This window comes from Triticum urartu, chromosome 2 (assembly GCF_003073215.2).
Source record: "Triticum urartu cultivar G1812 chromosome 2, Tu2.1, whole genome shotgun sequence".
NCBI lineage: Eukaryota > Viridiplantae > Streptophyta > Magnoliopsida > Poales > Poaceae > Triticum > Triticum urartu.
This window is the reverse complement of record NC_053023.1, coordinates 563,275,417-563,288,678: the sequence shown is the minus strand read 5'-3', so window position 1 is coordinate 563,288,678 and position 13,262 is coordinate 563,275,417.

Below are 13,262 nucleotides of genomic sequence, written 5' to 3'. Positions count from 1 at the left end.
TCTAGTTACTATGGAAATGACAGGTCATGCAGAGGATAATGGTTCAACTACCGTAGCACACAGCAGTTTGAATCGCGTTGTCTTAATGCAGTAAACAAGAGCAGAAGCGAGAACATGGGTTTGTATCGGAATGATCAATGGGTTGCTTGCCTGATGTAGTGGTAGTAGGGTAGTGCCCTTCAGACGGATACTCGGGGTTATCCTCGGAGGCAGAACCTACCATGAAAGACACACCGAACATAATCAACACATGACAATATGCAACAATATGATGCATGCTATGACATGGCAAAATGAAAGTGTCTTGGCCTAATGCAAGCGAAGTCAGAAAGGAATGAACTCATTTGAATCAAAGATTCAAATGTTAGCTCATTTAACATAGCCTTATTAGTGCATTATCTTATTTTGCATAAAAAGGAAGGTTAACTTGTTTTGTCATGCATGAAACCATTACAGATGGATAGATTGAATTTTCTGGTCATTTTTTATATATAAATTGTTTGATTTGGAGCTATGGTTGATTTTCTATGATTTTTAGAAGTTTTGGCTATTTTCTGGAATTTCCTATTAAAGAATAAATCCAGAAAAGGATTTACTGCGTCAGCCTGACGTCAGTGTGACGCCAGCGGTCAACTGAGACGGTCCAGGTCAACCCTCACATGTGGGTCCCATCTGTCAGTGTCAACTAACTAACTAAATTTAGTTAGTGTTAAACTAATACTAATCTAGTTTAATTAGTGGCCTCGGGCCCACACTTCAGTGAGTCAGGGGGATTCTAACTGGGGTCAACCCGAGTCAAACTCGCCGGAGTTGACCCAGGGCTCGTCGCCGGCAAGGCCAGGGACGGCGGAGGGGTGAGAGTTTTGCACTCCGGCGACCAAAAGGACGGCGGAGGGCATCTAAGTGACGCGGGCACTCGTCCGCGTCGAGTGGTATGGGTGGTTGGGCCTGGGGTGGCCGGAGTCGTCGCCGGCATCGACCTTGGCAGCGGCCGGAGCTCGGGTGAGCTTGAAACCGAGGCTGCGGGGCATGGCGAGGCGCGTGGTAAGGTGCGTTAGACTCCTGGAAATGTGGTGAGGTTAGTGGACTAAGTGGCGTGACCGTGGCATGGCCGGAGCCTCGTCGACGCGTTCGGGCGAACTCAAGGCGGTGCATACGGTGCACGAGAGCTAGCACGGAGAGAGGGAGAAGGTCAGTAGCTCACTTCGGTTGCAGGGGAGCGAACGGCGAGCTCGGGGAAGAGCTGGAGCAAGCGGGGCGGCGAGGGGGATCTCCGGCGACCGAGGTTGAAGACGAGCTCGGTGCAGCATCTCCGGGGCGAGCGAGCGCTCGGGGATGGGTCGAGGCGAAGCAGTGGACGACGGCGGAGCTTCTTGGCAAGGCGAGGCAACGAGTGGATGGCGGTGGCTGCGGTGGAGCTTGTCGGCGGCGACGGCTGCGCTCGGCAGGGAATGGGGAGAGAGCCAGAGAGGGGGAGAGGGCCACGGGGAGAGTGGGGAGAATGAGAGGGGGACGTGGGGGAGTGCGTGGCACTCGTAGGCGCGTCCGGGGCATCGGCGGAAGCAGGAGGTGGCCGGCGTGTGGCCGCGGGCGCCGGCCACGCGCTTCTCGTCCTCCTGGCGAGAGGAGAAGGACGACTGGCAGGAGCTAGTGGACTGGGCCGAGCTGGTGGTCTAGGTGGGCTGCGCCAGGTAAGTCTCTGTTCTCTCTCTCCTTTTCTATTTTCATTTATTCTATTATTTCTGTAACTTCAGGGCTTTATTAAAAATGCCAGGGCATTTCCATAAATCATAAAATTAATCATGGCTACTGCTTAGAATATATCCAACAGCAAACATTTTAGTTTATGATTATTTGAGCATTTAAAATATTTTATAGCATTTAAATGCCCAAATGCAAATACTATAAGAATTAATCCAATGACCTTAAGATGTCCTAGAAAAATGTGCACCATTTTTGTCAAAGGTTTTAACCCAAAACAAAAAGGGTGGGCTTTTTAGAAGGGCATTTTAGGTTCATTGAAAAAGTTTTTAGTAAACCCTAGTTGTTCCAGGGGGGTGCTGCGGGTTCTGTCATCCCCATTTCAAATTTAAGATAAATTTAAACATGATGCACACTCTAATGCTTGAACTAGCTAGGGTGTGACAACTCACCCCCACTCAAAAGAATCTCGTCCTGAGATTTAGGATCCTCCGGGAAGAAGGTGGGGTACTCGAGTCGAAGACGACCCTCCCTTTCCCAAGTGGCTTCTTTCTCGGAATGGTGTGACCATTGAACCTTGAGAAACTTGATATTATGGCGTCGAGTGGTACGCTCGGCTTGATCAAGGATACCAACGGGATATTCCCGATATGAGAGGTTATCTTGTAGATCAAGCGTTTCGTGGTCCACTCCACGGATAGGATCCGTGAAGCAACGCCTGAGTTGAGAAACGTGGAAGACATCGTGAACTATGGAAAGATGCGAAGGTAGTTCCAATTGGTAGGCAACTTCTCCTCGTTTGGCAAGAATGCGAAAGGGTCCGATGTAACGAGGAGCCAATTTGCCTTTGATACCGAAACGACGGGTTCCCTTTAACGGAGTAACCCAAAGGTAAGCCTTCTCGCCGACTTCATAAATCATATCCAGGCCAAAGAGTTCCCTTATGTTTACGATCATATTGGCTCTTTTGACGAGATTGGGTTGTTTTCAATTTCTCACGAATAACGCAAACCTGCTCTTTTGCTTCTTGAATCATATCCAGGCCAAAGAGTTGTCTTTCCCCTGTTTCTGACCAGTTAAGAGGCGTTCGACATATTCGTCCATAGAGAACTTTGAAAGGAGCTTTGCCCAAGCTAGCTTGATAACTATTGTTATAAGCAAACTCCGCGAATGGAAGGCATTTCTCCCAACCCATTCCGAATGAGATGACAGAAACTCGGAGCATATCTTCCAGAATTTGATTGACTCGCTCTATTTGACCACTTGATTGAGGATGGAAGGTGGTGCTAAAAGAGAGACGAGTTCACATAGCATTTTGGAAACTTTCCCAAAATCGAGAGGTGAAGAGACTCCCACGGTCTGAGTTAATTTCCAATGGGACACCATGAAGAGACACTATTCGGGAGATGTATAAGTCAGCTAGTTGGCTAGCGGTGATACTCTCACGAACAGGTAGGAAATGGGCTACTTTGGAAAGACGGTCGATCATGACGAAGATGGCATTATTCCCTCTCTTGGTCCTGGGAAACCCAGTGATGAAATCCATACTGATTTTATCCCATTTCCACTCAGGAATAGCCAAAGGTTGAAGGGTGCCAGCAGGCCGTTGATGCTCTGCTTTAACACGACGGCAAACATCGCAATTAGCAATGTATTGAGCGATTTCTCTCTTCATCCTAGTCCACCAAAACCTCTGGCGTAGGTCTTGATACATTTTAGTACTACTGGGATGAATGGTGAGAGGGGATTCATGAGCTTCATTAAGGATCAGCCGCCTCAGGTTTCGTGCCTGGGGACCACTAAGCGGTTTCCGAAGTATACGACACCTTGATCATCCATGGAGAAACAATTCGCGACTCCTTTCTTAATGTTTCTTTTAATACGGGAGATTCCCGGATCTACCTTCTATGCCTTGATGATCTGATCCGTAAGGGTAGGTTTCGCCACCAGGGTGGATAGGAATCCTCGAGGAACAGTGTGAAGATTGAGCTTACGAAATTCCTCATGGAGAAGTGGTTGACTTTGTTGTAACATCAGATTGTTGCAATAGGACTTACGACTTAGTGCATCAGCCATGACATTGGCTTTGCCCGGGGTGTAAGTTATTCCTAAGTCGTAATCCGAGATCAACTCGACCCAACGTCGTTGCCTAAGATTCAAATCCTGTTGGGTGAAGATATATTTCAAACTTTGGTGATCGGTGAAGATCTCACAACGATTACCGAGGAGGTAATGTCGCCAAGTTTGAGTGCATGGACTACAGCTGCAAGCTCTAGATCATGTGTGGGATAGTTTTCCTCATGTGGGTGTAATTGCCATGAAGCATAGGCAATTACCTAACGATCTTGCATGAGTATGCAACCTAGTTCTTGTCGCGAGGCATCGCAATAGATAATAAAGTCCTTGGAGAAATCTGGTGGTACCAGTACGGGAGCAGATGTCAGGCGTCTTTTCAGTTCCTGAAAGATGAACTCGCACTGTGGGGTCCACTCGAACTTTTTATCTTTCTTGAGGAGTTCAGTTAGAGGTTTAGCAACCTTGGAGAAATTCTCGACGAATCGGCGGCAATAGCTCGCTAAGCCAAGGAAGCTTTGAACTTCCTTGACCGTCTCAGGTGGAGTCCAATCAAGGACGGCTTGAACTCGCTCGAGATTGACAGCAATACCCTTACCAGAGATTACATGGCCTAGATAGGTCACTTCTGGCAACCAAAATTCACACTTGGAGAATTTGGCATAAAGGCGATGCTCTCAAAGTTTCGTCAATACCAGCCTTAGATGTTCGGCATGTTCCTCTTCATTCTTGGAGTAGATGAGTATGTCATCGAGATAAACTACGACGAATTTATCCAAATACTCCATGAAGACCGAGTTCATTAACCGAGAGAAGGTGGCTGGGGCATTGGTTAAACCGAAGGACATAACGGTGTACTCGTATTGGCCATAATGAGTAACAAAGGCCGTTTTGGGAATGTCCCCATTTCTGATTTTGATTTGATGGTAGCCCAACCTCAAATCCATCTTGGAAAAGACTAAGGATCCAGCGAGCTGATCATACAGATCGTTGATCCTGGGAAGCTGATACTTGTTCTTGATAGTGACCAAGTTGACAGGTCGGTAATCTACAACCATCCGATCCGTTCCATCCTTCTTTTTGATGAAGAGGACGGGGCAAGCCCAAGGAGAGGAACTAGGATGGATGAAACCCTTTTTCAAGGACTCATCGAGTTGGTTCTTAAGCTCGGCTAGTTCTAAGGGTGCCATCTTATAGGGTCTTCTAGAAATTGGAACGGTTCCTGGAACAAGGTCTATCACGAACTCGACATCCCTGTCAGGTGGAACACCTGGCAGTTCTTCTGGAAAGACATCCAGAAAGTCTCAGACTACCAGAATATCCTCAAGGTCTGGAAGGGGGTTGGCATTTAGGGAGTAAAGCTGGCGCTTGGCCACTCGAGTTAAGACATTGACTGTCTTGCCCGATGGGTGAGTAAGTTGAACGGTTCTAGTGGCACAATCAATTTAGCATAATGAGCTGACATCCAGTCCATACCCAAGATGATGTTTATGTCCGAGGACTTGAGAGCTATTAAGGATGCAAGGACGACAAGTCTATCGACAAGAATTTGGTTCCCATGGCTTACTCTAGAAGTTTGCCATTTGGAACCCGGAGTTTGAATTACCATGGAAGTGGGCATGCCACAGAATGTCGTGTTATGTAATCGAGCATAGTTCTCGGATATAAATGAATGAGATGCTCCAGTATTGAAAAGAACAGATGCTAGATGGCAGTTAACAAGGAGCGTACCAAGGACGACGTTAGGATCCTCATGAGCCTCCTCGGCTGAAACATAGTTGACATGGCCACGTGCAGTGGTGACCGGCTTGGCATAGAATGTCTTTCCCGCTGGCTTACCACGGCCAACGGACTTTCTAGACTGATTGGGGTTGTTGTTCTGGGGACACTCTCGGCTATAGTGACCCGGCTCTCCACACTTGAAACACGTCACAACATTGGGACGTGGAGCAGCATTAGCAGCGGGGCCACCATAGGGCTTGGGCGGTGCAAACTGCTGGTTGGGACGAGGCGCCTCAAAGGATGGCCTCGGAATGAACATGGGTGGCAGTGTCGTGCTTGGAATCCACACCCGATGCTTCTGAGATCCAGAGCCAGATGAAGAGCCAAAATCACGAGAGTGCTTGCCTGAAGCGTCATAGTCAGACTGGCCTGACTCAACACCGATGGCTTTATTGACCAACTTCTGAAAGGAGGTGCACTGGTGCAGACGAAGATCGCGGCGAAGCTCAGGGCTAAGTCCCTTGCGGAACCTTGCCTGCTTCTTAGCGTCGGTAGGTACTTCTTCAGGAGCATATCGTGCCAGATTCCCAAATTCACGACTATATGCATCCACAGTCAGTCTTCCTTGGGTGAAATTGCAGAACTCTTCCCTCTTGCAATCTATGAGACCTTCTGGAATGTGATGCTCACGGAAAGCCTCACTGAATTCAGCCCAAGTAGTGATTTGGCCGATCGGGCGCATAGCTTCAAAGTTTTCCCACCAAAGGCTAGCAGGGCCTTCGAGGTGATAGGCAGCATAAGTAACCTTATCGGCTTTGGCTACGTTGGCAGAACGTAGCTTGTGGATGATGCTGCGAAGCCAGTCATCCGCGTCGAGGGTCTCGACGGAATGGTTAAAATTTGGTGGGTACAGCTTGATAAAGTCATTGATTGACACCAAGTCATTTCGCTGATGGTGTGCAGTGTTCTGCTCAATCCGCTCTAGTAGGCGGTTAGTCTCACACTTGTTTCTTTCCGCCTCCAGCATCACTTCGGCCAGAGAAGGCGGGTGAGGCAGATTTTCACCCCCAGCTGCACTGGCTTCCCCCTGCTCCGGGGCAGCAAGGTTGCTGCGGGTGTTGACCATCCTAGGAGAAAACAAGACAACGGTTAGATAAGGATGGAACAAATTTAGCAAGGAAGTGCAGAATGTAATGGATAACATGGAATGCTAAGATGTTCATTGCACGACATGGTAATATAGAAACTGCCATATATATATACCATTTGTCATACACACCGTACATAGTTTAGTACAAGCCCAGGCTAGAGTACAACTACGGTGAAAGACATTACATCTCATCGAAGGCATTCCAAGCTCCTATACATTATTTGTCTACACCTCCAGAATTGATTACTCCTAACTCATATTCCACAAGTCACGCAAGACGGTGGAGATACAACTACTACAGTACTAGTGAAACTACTACTAGCTCAGACGGCTCCGTAGTAATCCTCATAGAAGTCGCCACCAAAACCTGGAAGTGGAACATGATCATCTGGGAACAGACGGTCCTGCGGAACCTGCGGACCAAAGGGACTCGGATGTGGCCTTGGTCCCACAGGTGGTGGCAGACGGGGACCACGAGGAGGGGTGATGCCTCCCACATCGCGCCACTCCATACAATCTGGCAATCCAGACCGTACAGGGTACAGATCCCTCAGATCCATGTATCCTGCCTGTACCGCCGGTGCAAACCGAGTCAAAGTGGCCCAGTGATCAGTAGAGAGTTAAAAAGCTCCATACGCAAGGCCCGATTTTCGCGGTCCTTATCCTCGAGCATCTCGGCAGTGGTGCGGAGTAGTGACTCCTCATGTGTGGGTCAGCATAGATAGCCTGGAGATAGCCTTGCGCTCCCGAAAGTGAAGCTGGCATATAACGGAAGTCGGTGTTCCAAAGCAGGCCAGTCCGGACTCGCATGATGGTCATCATGGAATAGGCAGCATCCTGCACAGCCATCTCAACAGTAACCCCGAGTCCATAGGAACAGTGAAGGGGCTCAGTGGCTCCAGGATAAGAGGGATATATCCTGACGGTACAGAGGTACTGGCTCTGGTTGAAGTCTCTGAACTGCTCTTCGATAGTGTATTCGGGATACCAACGGTAACCCGTCTCGATCATTACCCGGACTAACATAGCAGTATGACCGGGCACATCGAGGCACCGGGTCAGGCGAACCACTTGGTTTTGAGCACGAGTGGCCATCTGAAAGCACAACCACAATGCAAAGGCATTAGAATTTCTAGGGAAAATTGGACAGCATAACAGCTGTAAATGCTCAGAAAAAGATTTGAGACATCCACAACAGTTTGCAATACCACTCAACAACATCATATCAAGGTTCTGATTCAACTGGCAACATACTAAAAGTAGTAGAAACTGTACTAAAGCTCGTAACAACAATCCTATAAGCTACTACGGATTAGTAACACGTGAACCTGATAGAAGAAGAGAGCCTAGTCCTTAACCCACGTTGAATGAGAAGAGAATGACTCAGATTAGAGGCATAAGGTAAGGATTAAAAAGAGCCTTACGTTCCCTCCCACAATCAATTCCCCTACATATAACTAAAGCATTTCTAGACTCGACATCGACCAGTTTGGCTCAACGAACCTACATGCAGTCCGGCTCTGATGCCAACGCTGTCAGGACCCTGATTCCAAGTCACATCGATCTAGCCGGTAACACCTCATATCACATTACGGCCTCACGCACGGTATCCCCACGGGTGTCACCTTACCATGGCCCGGGACCGTTTGCGCCTTTTGGCTCACGTATATGATAGTGTCGCTAGCATCCATATGACAGAGAACCTGGGTCGACATGGCTAGTCGTGAACCCAAAGTGGCGCAGACCTATGGGGATAGGCATACATGAATCACATCAAGCATGTCGGTCATCAGCGAGTGAATTCGGGCTGTAGCACTGGGCCAACAAGACTCCGGGGAACCCGGGCTGTAGCAGGCTAGGCAGGACTCCGGAAGTCACCGCGTGACATTTCCCCGAAGGGACATACATAGGAGCAAAGTGAAACACATGCCGGCCAGTCAAGTGTCCTGAGCAGTAGTGCTGGGCTAGCAGGACTCCGGTGAACCGGGCTGTAGCGGACTACTATGGCTCGAGGAACACTAGACTACATTTCCCCATAAGAAAGGCTGCCAAGGATAAACCACTAGATTGTCGGATCCCACTCATACCAAGCATTTCAATCATACACACAATATGCCCGATATGAGTACATACAACATGGCATCACAACAAAACTTTACAACTCAAGTACTTTATTTAAAGGCTCCAGAGAGCCATACATAACATGTTCATATAGATAGGGGTCACATGACCCGACACTCAAGTCATACAAGCATACAAGCACATGCGGAAGCAAATAGTCTGAGTACAGACACTAGAAAGCAAGAAGGCTTCTCAAAGCCTGTCTATCTACATAGGGCCCTCCATGGCCAGGGTCACCACCTGGGTGGCGAGTTACTCATCGACGTCGAGGTCTACATAAAACCCATCGGAGGGGGCGGTGTTGTCATATGAAAACAGTAATTAAGCAAACATGAGTACAAAGGTACTCAGCAAGTCTTACATCAGAACCTACTATACATGCTCATTCTCAAGAAGGTGGTGGGGTTATTGCAGCAAGCCAGCTTTGACTCTTGGCTAAGCTATCCTACGGAAATCCACTAGTAAAAATAGTTTTCGCACACGAGTCCACTACTCACCAACACAATACTCCACCGAGGATCCTCCCTCGTCATCCTACGAGATGGCCATCCTCGGTACTCACACTTATCTTGAGTCTTTTAGTAGTATCCATTAGCTTGTCTATGAACTGTATAGGCAACCAAGTAGTCCTTTACCGTGGACGCGGCTATTCGAATAGTTTTATACCCTGCAGGGGTGTACTTCTTCACACACGCTTTCACCACTTACCGTCGTTTACACGACATGTACTCGGCAACCTTCAAGCGGAAGCCCAACGAGGGTGTCGGTCACGGCCTACCTAAACACTCAAGCCTCTAGTCCAGTTTTATCGCCTATCCAGGTTCCATCCACAAGGAGTCCGGCCGAGGTTTCCACATACGGCCCCGAACGATGTGAGCAGGGTTCCCGAGACACCAAACAGGTGACTCGGTACACCGTGCCACGGTGTATCTACCGCAACATAGCCCACCCCTAGGGTCAGCGCTACGCACGGCCGCCAACACATAACCTACAAACACCAAAAACTAATTGGACTCCTGGACAGAGTACTAGGGTGAATAAGAAGCCGAGAGGGTCCATTGGTTTCGGGCCCAATGTATGGTAGTAACTGAATCTTAAATCACACATACAGATCTCAGTTCTTATGGACGGCCTCAATGAAACAACCCACCATGTACTCCTACATGGCCTCTCATCGATACCTTTACCACATCATGTTCAACACATCCCTCACATTACCGACATAATCATTTCACTCTAGCCCATCACCCAGATGAAGCAGACCTGACACAACTCTAAGCATAGCAGGCATGGCAAGGTAGGAAACACATACATGGCTCAATCAACTCCTACACATGCTAGTGGGTTTCATCTAGTTACTGTGGCAATGACAGGTCATGCAGAGGATAATGGTTCAACTACCGTAGCACACAGCAGTTTGAATCGCGTTGTCTTAATGCAGTAAACAAGAGCAGAAGCGAGAACATGGGTTTGTATCGGAATGATCAATGGGTTGCTTGCCTGATGTAGTGGTAGAAGGCTACTGCCCTTCAGACGGATACTCGGGGTTATCCTCGGAGGCAGAACCTACCACGAAAGACACACCGAACATAATCAACACATGACAATATGCAACAATATGATGCATGCTATGACATGGCAAAATGAAAGTGTCTTGTCCTAATGCAAGCTAAAACAGAAAGGAATGAACTCATTTGAATCAAAGGTTCAAATATTAGCTCATTTAACATAGCCTTATTAGTGCATTATCTTATTTTGCTTAAAAAGCAAGGTTAACTTGTTTTTTCATGCATGAAACCATTACAGATGGATAGATTGAATTTTTCTGATCATTTTTCATATATAAATTGTTTGATTTGGAGCTATGGTTGATTTTCTATGATTTTTAGAAGTTTTGGCTATTTTCTGGAATCTCCTATTAAAGAATAAATCCAGAAAAGGATTTACTGCGTCAGCCTGACGTTAGTGTGACGTCAGCGGTCAACTAAGACTGTCCAGGTCAACCATGACCTGTGGGTCCCATCTGTCAGTGTCAACTAACTAACTAAATTTAGTTAATGTTAAACTAATAATAATCTAGTTTAATTAGTGGCCTTGGGCCCACACATCAGTGAGTCAGGGGAATTCAAACTAGGGTCAACCCGGGTCAAACTCGCCGGAGTTGACCCGGGGCTCGTCGCCGGCAGGGCCAGGGACAGCGGAGGGGTGCGGGTTTTGCACTCCGGTGACCAAAAGGACGGCGGAGGGCATCTAAGTGACGCGGGCACTCGTCCGCGTCGAGTGGTATGGGTGGTTGGGCCTGGGGTGGCCGGAGTCGTCGCCGGCGTCGACCTTGGAGGCGGCCGGAGCTCGGGTGAGCTCGGAACCGAGGCTGCGGGGCACGGCGAGGCGCGTGGTAAGGTGCGTTAGACTCCTGGAAACGTGGTGAGGTTAGTGGACTAAGTGGTGTGGCCGTGGCATGGCCGGAGCCTCGTGGACGACAAGCTCCGCGGCGGCGCGTTCGGGCGAACTCGAGGCGGCGCGTACAGTGCACGAGAGCTAGCACGGAGAGGGGGAGAAGGTTAGTAGCTCACTGCGGTTGCAGGGGAGCGAACGGGCGGCGAGGGGGATCTCCGGTGACCGAGGTTGAAGACGAGCTCGGTGCAGCGTCTCCGGGGCGAGCGAGCGGTCGGGGATGGGTCGAGGCGAAGCAGTGGACGACGGCGGAGCTTCTTGGCACGGCGAGGCAACGAGTGGACGGTGGTGGCTGCGGTGGAGCTTGTTGGCGGCGATGGCTGCGCTCAGCAGGGAATGGGGAGAGAGCCAGAGAGGGGGAGAGGGCCACGGGGAGAGTGGGGAGAATGAGAGGGGGACGTGGGGGAGTGTGTGGCACTCGTAGGCGCGTCCGGGGCATCGGCGGAAGCAGGAGGTGGCCGGCGTGTGGCCGCGGGCGCCGGCCACGCGCTTCTCGTCCTCCTGGCGAGAGGAGGAGGACGACTGGCAGGAGCCAATGGACTGGGCCGAGCTGGTGGGCTAGGTGGGCTGCGCCAGGTAAGTCTCTGTTCTCTCTCTCATTTTCTGTTTTTCATTTATTCTATTATTTCTGTAACTTCAGGGCTTTATTAAAAATGCCAGGGAATTTCCATAAATCATAAAATTAATCATGGCTACTGCTTAGAATATATCCAACAGCAAACATTTTAGTTTATGATTATTTGAGCATTTAAAATATTTTATAGCATTTAAATGCCCCAATGCAAATACTATAAGAATTAATCCAATGACCTTAAGATGTCCTAGAAAAATGTGCACCATTTTTGTCAAAGGTTTTAACCCAAAACAAAAAGGGTGGGCTTTTTAGAAGGGCATTTCAGGTTCATTGAAAAAGTTTTTAGTAAACCCTAGTTGTTCCAGGGGGGTGCTGGGGGTTCTGTCATCCCCATTTCAAATTTATGATAAATTTAAACATGATGCACACTCTAATGCTTGAACTAGCTAGGGTGTGACAACAGCGGCCAAGCCGACTGGCGAGACCCCGTTCTTCCTCGTCTACGGAGCGGAGGCTGTTCTCCCTCACGAGGTCAGACGTCGCTCCGCATGGGTCCTGGCATTCGATGAGGCTCAGCAGGACACCATGCGGAGGACGAATCTCGTGCTGGGGGAGGAACGCCGTCGGGAAGTCGCACCGCGAGCGGCAAGGTATCAACAGGCGCTACGACAATACCACAGCTGCAACATCCGCCCCAGGACCCTTGAGGTAGGGGATCTCGTGCTCAGAAGGGTTCTCTCCAGGGAGGGGCTGCACAAGCTCTCTCCCATGTGGGAGGGCCCGTTCAAGGTTGTTCATGTTTCCAGGCCTGGCTCCGTGCGCTTCGAGACTCCGGAGGGAGTACCCATCCAGAACCCATGGAACATTCAGCATCTCCGGAGGTTCTACCCCTGAGTGAAGCCGCTGCGTTTTTGAAAAGGCCCGGTGCCTGTGAAGAAGGCAAATGCCTGTGAAGCTGCTGCGTTTTGGAAAAGGCCCGGTGCCTGTGAAGAAGGCGAATGCCTGTGAAGCCACTGCGTTTTGGAAAAGGCCCGGTGCCTGTGAAGAAGGCAAATGCCTGTGAAGCCGCTGCGTTTTGGAAAAGGCCCGGTGCCTGTGAAGAAGGCAAATGCATATGAAGCCGCTGCGTTTTGGAAAAGGCCCGGAGCCTGTGAATAAGGCGAACGCTTGTGAAGCTGCCGCGTTTCAAGAAAGGCCCGGTGCCTGTGAAGAAGGCCAATGCCTGTGAAGCTCGCCGCCCGTGACACTCTCACGTAATAATGAGTGGGGCTGTACACGCCCCGGAGTCTCCGGAGTGCCGCCCTCGGGCCTCGGGGGCTCTCGCCCACGCCCAGTGGCAGCACTTAGCTCCGCGCTGGTGAGAAGACGTCGAAGACAAAAATAGGTGCCGGACGCGGCTTTCCCATTTGCTTTCCGCAGTTGGCTTGTTTATTCCCGTTTGAAGATTTTACTGGAGTTGCTGATGTT